The sequence below is a fragment of the Mirounga angustirostris genome, unplaced genomic scaffold (genome assembly GCF_029215605.1).
Source record: "Mirounga angustirostris isolate CCGP_5_RB_7025 unplaced genomic scaffold, mMirAng1.0.hap1 SCAF_3, whole genome shotgun sequence".
Lineage (NCBI taxonomy): Eukaryota > Metazoa > Chordata > Mammalia > Carnivora > Phocidae > Mirounga > Mirounga angustirostris.
Window position 1 is genome coordinate 175,554,158 of NW_026991711.1, and position 12,494 is coordinate 175,566,651.

The following is a 12,494-nucleotide window of genomic DNA, read 5'->3' on the forward strand; positions in this document are numbered from 1 at the left end:
GAGAGTGTTAAAATCTCAAACTCAAGTTATTGATTTATCTGCTTCTCCCTTTAATTCTGTCACTTTTTGCTTCTTGTATTTTTTTTTTAAGATTTTTTATTTATTTATTTGAGACAGAGAGAATGAGAGACAGAGAGCATGAGAGGGAGGCGGGTCAGAGGGAGAAGCAGACTCCCTGCCGAGCAGGGAGCCCGATGTGGGACTCGATCCCGGGACTCCAGGATCATGACCTGAGCCGAAGGCAGTCGCTTAACCAACTGAGCCACCCAGGCGCCCTGCTTCTTGTATTTTAAAGCTCTGTTATTAGGTACATGTGCATTTAGGATTGTTATATCTTTCTGGATAACTGACTCTTTTATCTTATTGAAACATCTCCCTTTATCTTTGTCAATCTTGTGTTAAAGTATACTTTTCTCTAGCACAAATACAACTGCACCATCTCTTTGTGCTTACTCTTTACATGATAACTTTTTCCCCACTATTTTACTTTCAGCTTATCTGTGCCTTTATATTTAAAGTGCATCTCTTACTTTTTTATCTAGTTCTGACAATCTTGCCTTTTGAGTATTTAGTTCATTTACAATTTAATATAATTTCATGTAAGTGTAATTCTATCATCTTGTTATTACTTTACTATTTCTCCCATCATTTTTTTTCTGTTCCTCCATTCCTCTTTTCCTTCCTTCTTTTGAGTTAATTGAATATTTCTAGTATTCTCTTTATGTCCCCTATTGGCTTTTTAGCTATACTTCTCTGTACTTTTATTCAGTGGTTCCTCCAAGAATTACAGCATAAAATGTTAACTTATCACAGAGTACCTAGAGTTGATACTGTACCACGTCACTTCACATAAAACGTGAAAGTCTTATCGCTGTGAAATTCCATGTACACTACCCCCACTTTTTCTGTGACTTTTGACTTCTATTATACATCTACTTATGTAGCCAGCCCTATAACTTCATGTTATCACTTTTATTTAAATAGTCTGTTGTTTTTTACAGAAGTTAAGAGAAGAAGAAAAAAGTATTCTTTGTATTTACCCACGTATTTTTATTTCTAGTACTCTTTATCCTTCCTGTAGAGTGTTTTCATCTGATGTCTCTTCCCTTAAGCCAGAAGAACCTTCTTCAACATTTCTTGTATTGCAGATCTGCTGGTGATGAATTCTTTCCACTTTTATTTATCTCATGTGTTTGTCTTCTCTCAAGGATCACAAGCCTGCACTGCCTGTTGTCCATATGTCTACAAACAGTTCCCTCATAAATTCTGTCCAGTTTTATAGTTGTTTTCAGTAGGAGCGTCCTAGGACTGCCAAAGTACCACAAACTAGGTGGCTTAAGAAACAAATTTATTGCTTTATAATTTTGGAGGCTGGAAGTCCAAAACTAAATTGTTAGCAAGGTTGGTTCCTTCTGGAGGCTCTGAGGGAAATTCTTTTCCACGCCTCTCTCCTAGCTGCTGGTAGCCTTAGGCATTCCTTGCCTTGCAGATGAAGTACTTCCTGTGTCTGCACATGTTCTTCCTTCTGTGAGTGCCTCTGGTTCCAATTCTGCCCCCCCCTTTTTTATTAGTTTCAGAGGTAAATTTTAGTGATTCATCAGTTGCATATAACACCTAGCACTCATTACATCAAGTGCCTTCCTTATAAGAAGAACAGAGCCATATTGGATTAAGGTCCACCCCACTGATCTCCCCTTAACTTGATGAACTGTAAGGACTCTCTTTCCAAATAAGGTCACATTCACAGGTACCAGGGGTTAGGAATACAGCATCTTTTTAGGGGACACAATTAAATCCATAACAGAGGGTAAGTCTAGTGCTACTTATTCTGTCATGGCTAGAAACAGAAGATAGCCTTGAGTCTTTTTTGCCTGTGTCATTTTGCTATGAATTTCTTCATCTTTACATACTTTCTTTAGATACTTTCAAGTTCAGTGGGTAAGAGGGAATGGATTATGAAAGGATGGAGGATGGAGGATGGAGACAGGAGCTGGTAAAGTTTGGGCCAAAGGAAGAACTTAAGGGAAAAAGATTGAGATCCTCCAGAGGAAAGTATTTCCACTTACCCAATTTTCCCTTAGGTCTGTGGTGGGGACCATGCCTATGGTGGTGGACTTAAGAGGGAGACAGAAATGGTTATGTCTATTTGCTCATTCATTTATGGAAAGAAAAAACACGACATATACTGAGCTCTTAGGTGTGGCAGACATGCATCTAGTAGCAGGAGACAGAGTAGTGCAGGAAACACACATGGCCCCTGCCCAGGGAGCCTTCATTCTAGGAGAAATTCAGAGTCTATCTGCTTAAGCTTTAGTTGGATTGTGGTTTTAAAAAAATTAACAAGAGAAGAAGTTTTAAATTCGTTTTCGGCCAAGATACAGTGTAGGAAATGATTGAGAGGGAGTAATTGTCTATTCATTCCTTTGTTCAGCAAATATTCTTGAACACACATTGGACCCAAGGAGAGAGATTTCAAAAGATTTGTTTGTATATGAAGAGATAAGATATTTATCAGATAATAATTTCAACTAATACTTGTATGACAATTACTGTGTGGCAGGCACTGTTCTAAACCCTGTACCAGTCTTAACTCCTTTTGTCCTCCTGACAGCTAAATGCCGCTATCATCCACATGATGAGGTTAAATTATTTGCCCAAATTTAGCAGCTAGTAAGTGGTAGAGGCATCACATGAACCCTAGTACTGTGGCTTTAGAGTCTGTGCACTTAACCTCTATTCTATTCTAACCATGAAATGTAGAGTGCCCGTATATCCTGGATTTTTTAGACCCAGAAGTCTCAGTTTTTAAATTGTTTTCCATCAGCTATTTCCCCTAAAGACACTTATATTAACCTGATCTGCAATTTTGGAAAAATAGTTGCAATAGATATAGAAAATATATTTCTCCATACTTCCTAAATATTCCCTCTGGAGCTTTCTGAATGTGTGCAGTAATGCAGACTATTAGGAGTGTTCCATTATGGAATACATCAGACACAATTGCTTGTCTTGAAAGCATCCATTCTTTTCTTTCTAATTTCCAAGTTCCTAGAGACTTGGCTACTTTTTAAATCTACCCTTCACCACAAGGCCATATGTTTCAGGAGGGTCACAATTAGTCTAAGACTGTCATGGTGGTTTCATGATACTGGCCATGTAATAAAAATATGATGAAACTCTGTCTTATAAATCATGGAGGAAGTATGTGGAGACTTCTGGAAAAAGTTTCCTTTCTTTCCAAAATAGTTACACAGGAAGAGAAAGCTGCTTCTGCTTGAAGTTTTAACATCTGCATTTGATGTCTGGAACTTCAGCAGCCATCTTGTGATCATGAGGAGGAGGAGCCTGAGGACAGAACTGATAGGTTGATTATGACAAAGCAGAAATAAAGAAAAAACAAAAACAACAAAACAAAACCCTGGATGAATAATGATATCTTTGAGCCACTGAATGAGCCTACTTTGAAATCACACTAATTAACTTCTTGTTCAATGAGAAGGAAACTTGATAAATTAACATTTTCAAGCCATTTAGAGTTATGTTTTCTACTTATGATCTTAACTGAGTAAAAAGGTAAGAAACGAGAAGCCCTAAGAATTTTATGTTCTTATTCCATTCCCTCCATTTCTCTCTACACAAGAACTTTCCGCTATCAGAATATGTTCATTGTCCACTAGATAAATGTAATGCCTCATATTTAGGGAGAGAAAAGCAGATATGTACATGTTTAAAATATCCAAAGGCAGCTGAAAGGTTAGCAGCTATCTAAAGCCCATGATAAATGTCTAAATTCCTCAGCAGCATATTTCTGTTTGCAGATTCAGAGACAAGAGACTTTAATCACAGCTGCTAAATCTCTCTTTTAAAATTGAATTTAAAGTAACATTTAAGGCTGTGTATATTGGCTGCAGATTCCTTCCCATATTCTTCCTGGGAATTTCCCACCCTATAATAAGGTAGCTTTTTCTCTTTTTTTCTTTTTTAAATAGCTGCTTATTAAGGCTGAGATTCTAATATTAGCCTGCTATTCCACTGAATGAAGGAACTGGGTATCTTCTGCACAAACTTGGGAGTCTGGATGTATTTCTACGCATTTCCTCAATGCTTTACAGAAACTGAAAATAGCACTTTTCCCCCTTTCCCTCAACTCTGTGCAACCACAACCTAATGTGAGGGACTGGTTTGGGTTTGGAGCTGGCATATGCTGTGTGCAGTTTTGTTTTCCATGCTGAAATGAAGTTAGCTCCTTCCTCTTTCACTTTGGATGCAAGGAGGGAAATGAATATTATTTTTATAAATATGACTCGGTGTCGTCTTGCCCAAACCTGTCTGTGGGCATCAGGAATAGGGGGCTGCTAGGGGGTATATGAAAAGGAGTACCCCAGGAAAGCATTTTGGAGATCCCTTTTTTCCCACTGGTAACCTTAAACAACTCTGGTCTTTACCAAAGGGCAAGGTCAGTGAGCAATGGATGAGGGGGTTGGAGTGACAACCTATAGGAAAAGTTCTGATTTTGTGATGGTCTGGGGATGCTAATGAATGTGGAATCTTGCTAGCTTTCCTGAGAATTGAAAAGTGGGCTTTATTTAATCTCCCTTTGTATTGGAGGAATGAAAGAGCTATGAAGAGATAACAGTAGAAGGAAACATAGAGACTATGTCACTCACCGCTTCATGCAGTAGACAAGGAAGGTGAGACGCAGAGCCAGGAAGTTGGTGGTCCAGGGTCACATTGAAATGAGAGCAGAGGAAGCAGTGTGGTAAAATGGTTAGAACATGGCCTGACTCCTGTGAACGACACACCCCTGCCTGACTCGGCTGTGTGTCTAGGGGTTCATTCCATAGCCTGGTCGATCCCCACAGTCCTCACCTCTACTGTGGGGGCCACCACAGCACCTTTCTCATGGGCTTGCTACAAAGACTGGGTGAGTTTTCATCTCTAAGGATCCAAACATCTAACAGATAACAGGCACTCAGTAGAGATAATTTGTATGAAACCCAGATTCAAGAGAAAGTCCCAGAACACGGGTTGCTGACTATAGGTTACTCTTCCTGCCATTTATCCTCATCCCACCAAATGCCCCATTTATGGGTTGTTGAGATGGTGGAGGCTTCTCCCAGGAGAAAGAGTGGACAGAGCCTTCAACCTGGGAACTTCAGATGTGAGGTGAAAAGTAACGACTCAGTTGGCTTATTCAGCATTTATTAAGCACCTTGGTGTACCCCACCCCCACTCACACCCCTTGTATTTTGCTAGATTTGAACTTCCCCAAGGGCTTTCTCCCTTGTCCCTAGTTTATTTTTCTCTCACTTTAGTTCATTTCTTCACAAGAAGAATGTAGCTTGCCAGACACTGGCTTAAGTGATGTGTGACTGGAGAATGCCTCTGCTCAGGGGGATAGATTTTAAGATCCATCTGTCTGTTAATGGACTTGGTGAAAGAGCTAGGTAAGATATCGCTCATTATGGGGACAAGAGACAAAGATCAGACTGCAGGGAGGTGATGAGAGATCCCTCTATAAGTAGAGTTAGAGACGCCCCTGTATCAAATGTCTTGTGACTGGCAGTCTCCACAAATCCACAAGTATGTGCCTCTTTCTCTCCATTATGGCCTCTAATAAGTTAGTGAACAAAAGCACAAGTCATGTCTCAGAAGCCCATCACCACAAGAAAGCACAGCTGTCACCCAACTCTCCTATGAAGCCATGCCTCAGGTTGAGCTTGAGGCATGAGCAAAAGGATATGAAGGAATTATCAGACAGCAAGCCCTGTTGGAAATGAAATAGTGAGAAGAGCTGATACGGAGCATCAGCAGTGGGCCATACACTGATTCATTACCTCTCCACTCCCCCCTGTGAGCAGTAATTCTTACGCTCATTTTACAAGTGGACAAGAGACCATGGCATGTCCAGGATGTGCTAGAACTCACTCCGATGGTCCCTGATGATCCCCAGAGCATCCAGGAAAGTGACTTGTGCAAATTCGCATACCTCATGGGCTGTCTGCCTGCAGGGGTATGGTCCTACATCCCACTTTTCTCAGCAAGTTTTAATAGGAGTGGAAAAGGAACGATCTCTGGATTGCTGGGCAGAGAAGAAGAGGCACAGCAAGGCAGATGAAGTGCCCAGGGTCCTTTAGGAGAGGACCAGAGGGTTTGCAAAGGGAGGTAGGGCTGGAACCAAAAACAAACACAACCCCTTCATCATGATGCCTGGCCTGGTCCTGACTCAGCTGCATCTGGGTGTGGTGGAGGAAATTGGGGATTTGGGCATCTGGAAAGCTCTTTAAGATCCCAAGCTGAAGAAAGCTCATTCCTAATCCTCAAACCACCATGAGGGTCTGTTCCACACTAGGCCAAGAGCTGGCAGGCAGGATCTGAGGCCCTGCTTTTTCTTCCCTTCAGGGGCCTTCAGACTGAAAGGAAACTCTCCTCTGTTATCTGTGGTTTTAGTTCTTTCCCCCTTTTGGAAATGGAGAGGAAATAATAATAATAATCTTCTGTGGGTTTGGGAGTATCCTTGGTCTGGTGGGGCCAGAGTAAGCAGAACAAAGTCAAGTTGTAGTGATGCCTTATCTTGGTGAAATCGGTGGCCTGGAGAGAGGATCCCAAAGGTGAGCCCAGAGTGGAAGGTAAGATTGGCAAGTTGGGAATGGATTTGTTCAATAAATCATCAGGGTTTCTGCCTGGGCAGGCATGATGGCACAATAACTAGAACTTTCCTTTCCTCATTATTCTTTTCTTTTTTCTTTGATTTCTCTTGACCTTTCTTTCCTTTTCCTTCACTGACTTTCTTAATAACAAAAGCAAAACTTTATATTCTTGAGACAACAACAAGTTCCATCCTCTTGAGGAAACCAATATTAAGAGAGTGACAGGTATCCTTTCATATCTTTCTATTATCTAGAACTTTAGGATTTATCCCTGTTTTGGGGGGAACTTACTCTTCTTAGAGGAAAAAATCTCATCTATAGAGTAATAATTATAGTAAGAGCTTTAGGAGTGGCTGCCATGATAGGACCACTGTAGGGCAGGCTGTGGATGTACTGGAGATTTGGGGACTGCACAGGAATGCTAAATAAGACACAGACATTTTGAGGAGAGGGAAATAAGTTAGGGGTATTCCAAGACACTGTTATTTAAATACCCTTCATTCTCAAGGAATCTCAGAATTGGGAAGGTCCTTTGAGATTGGTGGTCCATCCCTTTACACACATTGTCCACATTAATGGTCATCCAAAGGGATTTCCAGATCCGGAGACCTTGATGAGAATGTGTTCCTGAACAGCCCACTTCAACCCCAACTGCTGGTCAAGAGGCCACCTGAACTCTTTAAAATACTTTTTATGTTTGATGGTTATTTATGTTTATATATATATTACAATTTTTATGCAATTCTCTTCCCTTTTGGCTTAGTGTAAGCAACCTGAGGACAGGGTGTATGGTTTATTTTTGCTGCCCAAGTAACATGTGAATTACTAAGTTAACTCAAGAAAATAAAACCCACACACTTTGGACCCTCCTATTTGAGGACATTAGACTAAGCATGGAAAAAGATTCAAACTGGAACTTCTTCATGGGGCTTCAGTTTCCTCTGCATGGGGCTGACTCCTACATTCCTCCTGTGATCCTTCTTCCAGCTGCAGGAAAAGATTCCACATTCTCCCCTAAAGCTGTGTCTATGTGGTCTCTCTAGCAACTCTGAATATCTCCATATAAACCCAGGTGAAATACAGTGAGTTATAAAAAGTAAACTTTTTTAAATTTTTTATTGTTATGTTAATCACCATACATTACATCATTAGTTTTGATGTAGTTAAAAAGTAAAATTTTAACTGAGATTCTATATCAAAACCAACTTTTGCTAGGATGATAAAAGAACAAAAACAGCAACAACCTTAGTCCTTCTAGTGGGTTCCCACCCCTCACTTCCATCTTGGTGTGACAGAAGAGGGCAGGGAGGCATCTGACCCACACTCATAAACAAACAAAACAAAACACAGGGCCAGAACTTATGTCTGCTGCAGAATAATCTTCAGTACTTCAAAGCCAGACCCAACTAGGGCAAGGTCCTCAGAGTTTTGGACAAAAGGTTGTGGTGTAAGGACACTATACTTGGTCACTTGTCTTTGGTGTAAAAGCAGATATATCAAGGATTAAAAAAATAGATGTACTTTACATTTTCACCTTGAAGATTTTTCTTGATGATATACTCCAGGAAACTGAAAAATAAGTGAAAAAGATAAAGTGAAAAACTGGGACATAATGGTATATTCGGACTGATGGTTGGCATTAAACCTGTTACACACAGAGTAGTCTCTAAGTAATTAAAAATATGGTTATAAAACAAAGCAAATGTTTTATGAAGAAAATATACATTAGACAAATACCAACTTACTATAAAGGAATTATTAATGGAAATGGAACCAAAAACCATAAGATACCTCAGAATAAACTTAACCAAAGAGGTAAAGGATCTATATTCTAGGAACTACAAAACACTCATGAAAGAAATTGAAGAGGAAACAAAAAGATGGGAAAACATTCCATGCTCATGGATTGGAATAATAAACATTGTAAAATGTCTATGCCACCCAGAGCAATCTATACCTTCAAAGCCATCCTGATCAAAATTCTAATGACATTTTTCAAAGTGCTGAAACAAACAATCCTAAAATTTGTATGGAATCATAAAAGACCCCTAATCACCATGTTGAAATGTTGAAAAAGAAAAACAAAGCTGGGGGCATCACGTTGCCTGATTTCAAGCTATATTACAAAGCAGTGATCACCAAGACAGCATGGTACTGGCACAAAAACAGACATATAGACAAATGGAACAGAATAGAGAGCCCAGATATGGACCCTCAACTCTATGGTCAAATAATCTTTGACAAAGCAGGAAAAAATATGCAATGGAAAAAAGACAGTCTCTTCAATAAATGGTGCTGGGAAAATTGGACAGCAACATGCAGAAGAATGAAACTCGACCATTCTCTTACACCATACACAAAGATAAACACAAAATGGATGAAAGACCTCAATGTGAGACAGGAATCCATTAAAATCCTAGAGGAGAACATAGGCAGTAACCTCTTTGACATCGGCCACAGCAACTTTTTTTGAGATACATCTCCAAAGGCTAGTGAAACAAAAGCAAAAATGAACTTTTGGGACTTCATCAAGATAAAAAGCTTCTGCACAGCAAAGGAAACAGTCAACAAAACTAAGAGGCAACCCACAGAATGGGAGAAGATATTTGCAAATGACACTACAGATAAAGGGCTGGTATCCAAGATCTATAAAGAACTTCTCAAACTCAACGCCCACAAAACAAATAATCAAGTCAAAAAATGGGCAGAAGACATGAACAGACACGTCTCCAAAGAAGACATACAAATGGCTAACAGACACATGTAAAAATGTTCATCATCATTAGCCATCAGGGAAATTCAAATCAAAACCACACTGAGATACCACCTTACACCAGTTAGAATGGCAAAAATTGACAAGGCAAGAAACAACAAATGTTGGAGAGGTTGTGGAGAAAGTGGAACCCTCTTACACTGTTGGTGGGAATGCAAGTTGGTACAGCCACTTTGGAAAACAGTGTGGAGGTGCCTCAGCAAATTAAAAATAGAGCTACCCTATGACCCAGCAATTGCAGTCTTGGGTATTTACCCCAAAGACACAGATGTAGTGAAAAGAAGGGCCATATGCACCCCAATATTCATAGCAGCAATGTCCACAATAGCCAAACTGTGGAAAGAGCCAAGATGCCCTTCAACAGATGAATGGATAAAGAAGATGTGGTCCATATATACAATGGAATATTACTCAGTCATCAGAAAGGATGAATACCCAACTTTTACATCAACATGGATGAGACTGGAAGAGATTATGCTAAGTGAAATAAGTCAAGCAGAGAAAGTCAATTATCATATGGTTTCACTTATTTGTGGAACATAAGGAATAGCATGGAGGACATTAGGAGAAGGAAGGGAAAAAAGAAGGGGGGGAAATCGGAGGGAGAGATGAACCATGAGAGACTATGGACCTGAGAAACAAACTGAGGGTTTTAGAGGGGAGGGGAGTGGGAGGATGGGTTAACTTGGTGATGGGTATAAAGGAGGGCACGTACTGCATGGAGCACTGGGTGTATAGAAAACAATGAATCATGGATCACTACATCAAAAACTAATGATGTATTGTATGGTGACTAACATAAGATAATAAAATAAAATTTAAAAACAAACAAAGAATATCAATGGAAACCACAGGTTATATTAATAAAGATCAGGGAGTCAAAGGAAGGTGGGAAGTAAAGACATTTAAACTCTATGTATTACATAAGGGGAAGTGATTTTTTGTTGTGATAATCACAGAAAAAAGATTCAAATAATGCCTTTAGAAAATATAAAGATGGACACTTGTCAATTAAAAACAAATGTTTGCCTTTTAGATCATTTAGTGAAGATAAAAGCAAACAAACCTAGTCCACCTATCAAAAGATAGAAAATAAGGAATAAAAGGAATGACAAATACAAAACTTAAAATAATGGGATCTATGTATAGAATGGCATAATATTTATATTTATCAATATATTTCTCTTGCCATTTGGATGTCTTCTTTGGAAACATGTCTTTCATGTCTTCTGCCCCTTTCTTGATTGGATTATTCTTTGGGTGTTGAGTTTGATAAGTTCTTTTCTATTGACTATTTTTAGCAACCTTAGTAATATTATTTAGTAACCTTAGTAATATTATTGTTTCAATGTCACAGATGAGTCAACAGGGACTGGCGGAGGATAAACCACTTTCCCAAGGTGTCCCAGATGTAAGAGGCAGATTCAAGAGTTCAACCCAGGCTTATTTGACCCACAGACTTATTTCCAGTCACTGCACCATCCCACATCCATACAGCAGGGTGGGATGAGGGAGACGAGATATATCCACTGTGAATTCCCCAGTTTAAAATCAAAATCAAATTTGATTTTAATTATTATAAATTTATATATATATTATATATTTATATATACATTTTAATTATTATAAATTTATATATATTTATATATACATTATTTATAATATATATTTTATATTATATATAAATTATATATATAAATTTTTATAAATATATAAATATATCATATATATAAATTTTGATTTTAATTATTATAAATTTATATATATTTATATTTATATATTATAATATATAAATATATTATATTATAAATTTATATTATATATTTTTATTTGTATATTTATATTTATATAATATAATATACTTATATATTATATATTTATATTATTATATTATATGTTATATTATATATATTATATATATTATATTATTTGTATATTATATATTATTTATATATAAATTATAATATAATTTTTATTATAATACAAAATATGGTATGTTGTTTTTAAGAGAAATGCCTTAAAGATAGCATGAAAAATGCACATACAGTATATTTATCAGGCAAAGAAAGAACAAAAATCAAAAGCAGAGGTCCCAATATAAATTTCAAACAAAATGTAAAATTAAAGGCAAAAACATTAACATGATTTGAAAAATATGTTGATAAATGATATAATCCATGATAATGGTATCTTTATAGACTGAAAATTTCACAGCAAACTATAAAAGCCAAAATAAAAACAAAAAATAGCTAGAAATACAATTTCAGGGAAAAAGGTAAGGGAAATGAACACACGGTTATTATGAGAGACTCTAACACACTCAGTTTGCCACTGATGAAGTAGATCAAAAATAAATTCAGTGAGCATGTAAACAATAAAATTAATGATATATTAATACATATGTACATGACCCTGTGTACATATATATGTGTATCTGATATATATGTGTATATATGGATATATATGTGATATATCTGTTATTTATATATATATTTAAATTTGATAAACATATCTCACACTTCTTTTTCATTTGTCCATACTATACACTCAAATACTGATAATATACTTTTTTTTTTTTTTTTTTTTTTTAAAGATTTTATTTATTTATTTGACAGAGAGACACAGCGAGAGAGGGAACACAAGCAGGGGGAGTGGGAGAGGGAGAAGCAGGCTTCCCGCCGAGCAGGGAGCCCGATGCGGGGCTCGATCCCAGCACCCTGGGATCATGACCTGAGCTGAAGCCAGACGCTTAACGACTGAGCCACCCAGGTGCCCCCTGATAATATACTTTACCAGAAAGAAAATCTTAATAATAGCAACATTTTCTTGCTAATGCATAGTTCATCCATCAATTAATAATGACATTAAAATTTCAAAAATGTAGGGGACCCTGGATGGCTCAGGCAATTAAGTGTCTGATTTTGGTTCAGTCCATGATCCTGGGGTCCTGGGACTGAGCCCCACATTGGGCTCCCTGCTCAGCGAGTAGTCTGCTTTTCCCTCTCCCTCTGACCCTCCCTCCTGCTTTTGCTCTCACTTGCTCTTTCTCTCTCTATCAAATAAATAATTCT

At 37.8% G+C, this 12,494-nt stretch overlaps 1 long non-coding RNA gene across 1 annotated transcript in view; it reads right to left on the reverse strand.

The window, feature by feature from the left end:
• Positions 1-7,780: 7,780 nt before the first annotated feature.
• Positions 7,781-12,494, reverse strand: part of LOC123838872 (uncharacterized) — a 202,939-nt gene continuing 198,225 nt past the window's right edge. The window contains exon 4 of the long non-coding RNA XR_010409848.1: positions 7,781-8,219. This is a non-coding gene — a long non-coding RNA (uncharacterized LOC123838872). The remainder of the gene's footprint in view (positions 8,220-12,494) is intronic.